The sequence below is a fragment of the Aegilops tauschii genome, chromosome 6 (assembly GCF_002575655.3).
Source record: "Aegilops tauschii subsp. strangulata cultivar AL8/78 chromosome 6, Aet v6.0, whole genome shotgun sequence".
Classification (NCBI taxonomy): domain Eukaryota; kingdom Viridiplantae; phylum Streptophyta; class Magnoliopsida; order Poales; family Poaceae; genus Aegilops; species Aegilops tauschii.
The window spans coordinates 438779273-438785701 of NC_053040.3; positions in this window are offsets into that span (position 1 = coordinate 438779273).

Sequence of the window (6429 nt, forward strand, 5' to 3'; positions counted from 1 at the left end):
ATCCAGATTTCACAAGAGAACCAAGCACATCAAGAGACGCTTCAATTCCATCCGGGATTTAGTCCAGGTGGGAGACATAGAATTTTGCAAGATACATACAGATCGGAATGTTGCAGACCTGTTGACTAAGCCTCTTCCACGAGCAAAACATGATCAGCACCAAGGCTCCATGGGTGTTAGAATCATTACTGTGTAATCTAGATTATTGACTCTAGTGCAAGTGGGAGACTGAAGAAAATATGCCCTAGAGGCAATAATAAAGTTATTATTTATTTCCTTATATCATGATAAATGTTTATTATTCAGGCTAGAATTGTATTAACCGGAAACATAATACTTGTGTGAATACATAGACAAACAGAGTGTCACTAGTATGCTTCTACTTGACTAGCTCGTTGATCAAAGATGGTTATGTTTCCTAGCCATAGACATGAGTTGTCATTTGATTAACGGGATCACATCATTAGGAGAATGATGTGATTGACTTGACCCATTCCATTAGCTTAGCACTCGATCGTTTAGTATGTTGCTATTGCTTTCTTCATGACTTATACATGTTCCTATGACTATGAGATTATGCAACTCCCGTTTACCGGAGGAACATTTTGTGTGCTACCAAACGTCACAACATAACTGGGTGATTATAAAGGTGCTCTACAGGTGTCTCCAAAGGTATTTGTTGGGTTGGCGTATTTCGAGATTAGGATTTGTCACTCCGATTGTCGGAGAGGTATCTCTGGGCCCTCTCGGTAATGCACATCACTTAAGCCTCGCAAGCATTGCAACTAATGAGTTAGTTGTGGGATGATGTATTACGGAACGAGTGAAGAGACTTTCCGGTAACGAGATTGAACTAGGTATTGAGATACCGACGATCGAATATCGGGCAAGTAACATACCGATGACAAAGGGAACAATGTATGTTGTTATGCGGTCTGACCGATAAAGATCTTCGTAGAATATGTGGGAGCCAATATGAGCATCCAGGTTCCGCTATTGGTTATTGACCGGAGACGTGTCTCGGTCATGTCTACATAGTTCTCAAACCCGTAGGGTCCGCACGCTTAACGTTTTGATGACAGTTATATTACGAGTTTATATGTTTTGATGTACCGAAGGTTGTTCAGAGTCCCGGATGTGATCACGGACATGACGAGGAGTCTCGAAATGGTCGAGACATGAAGATTGATATATTGGATGACTATATTCGGACACCGAAATGGTTCCGGGGGTTATCAGATATATACGGGAGTACCGGGGGGTTACCGGAACCCCCCCGGAGGCTATTGGGCCTCATGGGCCCAATTGGTGGAAGAGGAGAGGCGGCCAAGGGGCAGCCGCGCGCCCCTCCCCCCCAAGTCTGAATTGGACAAGGAGGGGGGCGGCGCCCCCCCTTTCCTTTTCCCGCTCTCTCCTTCCCTCTCCTCTTCTAGTCCAACAAGGAAGGGAGGGAGTCCCACTCCCGGTGGGAGTAGGACTCCTCCTGGCGCGCCTCCTCCTGGCTGGCCGCACCTCCCCCCTTGCTCCTTTATATACGGGGGCAGGGGGCACCCTAGACACAACAATTGATCGTTTGATCTTTTAGCCGTGTGCGGTGCCCCCCTCCACCATAGTCCACCTCGATAATACTGTAGCGGTGCTTAGGCGAAGCCCTGCGTCGGTAGAACATCATCATCGTCACCACGCCGTCGTGCTGACGAAACTCTCCCTCAACACTCGGCTGGATCGGAGTTCGAGGGACGTCATCGGGCTGAACGTGTGCTGAACTCGGAGGTGCCGTGCGTTCGGTACTTGATCGGTCGGATCATGAAGACGTACGACTACATCAACCGCGTTGTGCTAACGCTTCCGCTTTCGGTCTACGAGGGTACGTGGACAACACTCTCCCCTCTCGTTGCTATGCATCACCATGATCTTGCGTGTGCGTAGGATTTTTTTTGAAATTACTACGTTCCCCAACAGTGGCATCCGAGCCTGGTTTTATGCGTTGATGTTATATGCACGAGTAGAACACAAGTGAGTTGTGGGTGATATAAGTCATACTGCTTACCAGCATGTCATACTTTGGTTCGGCGGTATTGTTGGATGAAGCGGCCCGGACCGACATTACACGTACGCTTACGCGAGACTGGTTCTACCGACGTGCTTTGCACACAGGTGCCTGGCGGGTGTCAGTTTCTCCAACTTTAGTTGAACCGAGTGTGGCTACGCCCGGTCCTTGCGAAGGTTAAAACAACACCAACAACAAGCACCAGCCGATAGAGCTGGTGACGACAAGAGTGAAGGCGGACTAGTCCCTCAACGTCCGTCCAGACCAAGCCCCTCTGTGTCCGGCCAGGCCAGCCCCATATACTGCCAGGCAGGACCTGCGGCCAAAAAGAATGGCACAGGAATGCGCATAGCCCAACTGTCCTGATAGCCTGGCCGCACGCACCAGCCTGAGCTACAGCCGCGACGCAGGACCTAGTTGGCGCGAGCGACCCCGCCCGACATGAAGCCAAAGGTGCCGACTGCCGGCCCCATGCGAGACCAACGCTGCAGACGCGACACAGGCACTCGGCTAGCGTGAGCGAACTAGGTCGGTAGGGAGAGCCCCTCGCACCAGCCGACGGGGCAGAAGTGACACACGCCCCGCCTGCCGCGACCGAACCAGCCCACCATGGGGCAAGGGCGCAGACAGGCGGGTCGGGCCTTCCCTTCGCGCGTGGTGCAACACACGGGATGCCGAACATGGGCGCGTCCAAAGCCTCCCCATGACGGTGGCCGTGGGACCCATCATGGACCCCAGAGGAGGGTCGCCCGGGTGCGTGCTGTCCTGGCAGATCGGAGGATGCGAATCCCCGAGAGGCCCCGTGGCACGCCACTGGTAAACGGATGGCACAAAGGGCACTCTTGGCCTCGAAGCCCCGAGGAGGCGGGTACTCCAGTATCCTTTATAGAAGTAATTTTAATTAAATAAATAAAAACTGAATGATGATGCAAATCAACTTAGTTAAAAGGGAGTACAAGACTACAACACAGTAGGTCCAAAAATAAAAGATAATATATTGATGTTATGGTATTAACTTACTCACACATGCCCCGATAGGTTGTGACATTAAACGAGAATGTTCCACTACTATCCTTATTCCCCCCTTTATAAAAGAGGACAGTGTGAAGAAATTATACAAACCGATCATGTGTGGATTAGATAAGGATCCAATGCGAGCTATAAGCTTCATGTTGCGATGTTTCCAATAATATACAGAAATAATTGTAGGCTTCAGAGGCATAGGGAACTTAGTGATGGTCAGCATACCTACATTTTGCAGCATAGTTTTCCATTGGTTTGTCCGAGGGGGCCTTTCTTTTGGCTTTGGCTTGTGCAAACATTAGTTTCAGCTTAATTCTTCATAGGAGTTGCTGGGGGGAAGTCCTGAGAAGCTAACGTCGAATTTTTTTCGGGTCCGAGATTTTAATTTGTGTTGGCAGCTGTAAAGGCTGGAATATGTTACAAGTATTTCATACCATGTAGTATTTGAAAGATTTCAATATTACGAAGGTATTAAAAGTTTATTTATCTATACAACCATGTGTCATATATAGCGTTAGAAAAACGTTCGGTGCCAAGTACAAATATTGTGCTCCCTCAAGTTCTTTGAGAAATGAACATCTGTATGCACACTTATGTACTGCATCCGTGAATTGTTTCATGAATACTTCTAATAGCAGCGTGTTGTAGAAACAACACAATAGCCAATAGTGCAATAAGGAGGGTAAGCTTTTTTTTCCATGCTTTAACTAAAGTCACTTTTGACGATTGCAAGAAGACCTTAATTTGGGACTCGCCTTGGCTATATGGCCTTTGCCCCATGCACATTTCCCCTCCCATTCACGCGGCTTCGAGTGAAAATATTATGAATGTCAAGCTTGCTCTGATCAACAACAATTGTGTTAACCAAATTGACACTTTTGATGGCAATGACACTTGACCACATCAATCAATTTTCCAATCTTTGGGAGCTCTTGCAGCACATTAATTAAATCTACAAGAGGGTGTTGGGTACTCAATTGTTTGGAAGCTCACAACCAACTTGTGCTACTCCGTTGCATTCGGTTATCGGGCCAAATTCACTAGAATCACGTCAACAGTCAGCAAACCCGTTGTTTGAAAGCCTTGGGCACCTCCTAAATACAAGCTATTTGCATGGCTCATTTATCAAACTGGACGGTTTGGACCGCCGACCGCTTGGCTCATCGGGATGTCCTAATTGTGGTGCTTGTCAGCTTTGCAAGTGTGAACCAGAGATGGCGGCCCACCTTCTTTTCAAATGTCGCTACTTTGTGAGGATTTGGAACATGGTAAAGTTTTGGCTTGGAAGGCATGAACTCGAGCCCCCTCTTGGCATTCCTTCAATTTTGTCGATGACTGGTGGGATGCACTCACTTGGTGAAATGGTTCTAGGTTAAAGGACACCGCATTCATCCTCATGTTGGTTTTGTGGGCAATTTAAATGAGCGCAAAGCTAGAGTTTTTTGGAACAAGTCAACAATGCTAACCATCATCTTCTCCAACATAAAGAAAGAGGCGGTACTTGGAGCTAAGGTCCGGCACATAATCTTAGAGTTGTAATTCCGATAGAGTAATCCCTTCCATGGCTATAGCCTTGTGATGTACATAAACATTCTCCTTCTCAATTAATGAAATATGGCAAAGCTTTTGCCATATCTTAAAAAAGAAGAACCTAGCGATGACGTCCCAGCCCCCTTGGGAATTCAATGTGTCTCACTTCTTCTAAAAATGAATAGATAAATAATGTAGTCAATTGTTCTTTTTTTAAATTAACACATGTACGGGAAATGCATTTGAAAATACACAAAAACATCTTGTGCATTGTTTGAATGATTACATAGATTCCCCCTATTTTCAGTTGATGCTTGGGAGTGGATTAGACAAACATAACAATAGTAAAGCAAAGTCAATGTCTAGTCCTTGACTTTGCTTTCTATTTCCTTGAAGATCTACATAATTGTCAAACTATAAAATAGCCTATATGAAATTTTCTTTATGAAAGTATACTTTCACATTTCAATATACATATTTATATATAGTATGCTAATAAGTATGAGGGGGGTGATTAAGTGGATGTCCTTTAGACCACAATCTAATTATTTGTGAAATGAAGTTTTTTTGTGCCTTGACACTTCTAAAATGAAGTGTGATTTATTATCCCCATAATTATTGGTAAGGATTTGCATTTACCCCTCCCAATTATCGTTGCTCCTGGGAAGGCTCGTGGGGGTCAAACGGAGTGACCCACCCTCATATTCCCTTCTCCGCTAGAGGATGCCGATGAGAAATCCCTCACAATAGATGACGACGGTGGGGATATTTCCCTAGGGTTTAAGCAAGATATGGATTTTATATGAAAAAGATAGGCATGGTAGCGGCAGCGGTGCGGTGCGACATGAGGTGATATGCCTCGTTGGCTCTACTCCAGGGTGTTGCATGATAAGTGGATATGGGTCTAACCTTCGCCAATCTAATCCTCGAAGTGTAGTTGATCTAGCTCTAGCCAGTTGTTGGCTCTAATGGTGTGACCGTTGCGAGAGGCGCAAGCCAGGGACACGTGTGCTTAGGATGGGAATGAAGCAAGGTGGTAGGGGCTCCTGCTTTTCATAGTCCCCTATGGCAGGTCGTTGTGTGGTCCTTTTGTGTTTTAGTGCAAGGCTGGTTGATGTGGTTTCAAAGTGTGAGGCAAGGTGCGATATCCTCGTGATGGATGACTTTGGCAGTGTTCTTAGCTTCACAAAAAAAATCTTGCCCAAATTTGTCGATGTCGGCGACGATGACAGCCTTGTCCATCACTCCCTCCTTGGTGGAGTTGTCGTGGATCCTTGACACACTCATCATCCCTCAAGGTCCCTCACACCCAATGAAAACCTAGACCTAGCTAATTGAACCAGACAATTGTGTCATCTTCAACTTTGTTCCCGGCATAGACGCATTGTATTTTGTGTCATGAACCACCGATTGCCGCACGAGCCACCAACATTGGCATTTCCATAGGAGGGCACCATCCTTGCGTGTTGCTAAGGCTTTGAGTTGCACCGCTGAAGATCGTGTTTATCGCCTTCAGTGGTCTAAGAAAGGCCCATACCTGCTTCCCATAGGTTCTAGCTTCTCTCTCTAGTGACGAGGAAGTGATTTGTTTTGTCTCTTCGCTACGTTAGTTTGGTTTGGAGGCGTTCTAGACCCAGTTAAGCTAGATAGTGCGGTCGCTAGGTAGGTGGTTTTTTCTTCGGGTTTCTTGTAATTAGCTGATCTATGTAAAAAAATGAACCCGGTTTTCCTTGTAAACTGAACCAACTCTATTCTTCTTAATGGATTTGCATTTTTTTTAAAAAGGAGGCTTGCCCCTGGCCTCTGCATCTGAATGATGCATGCAT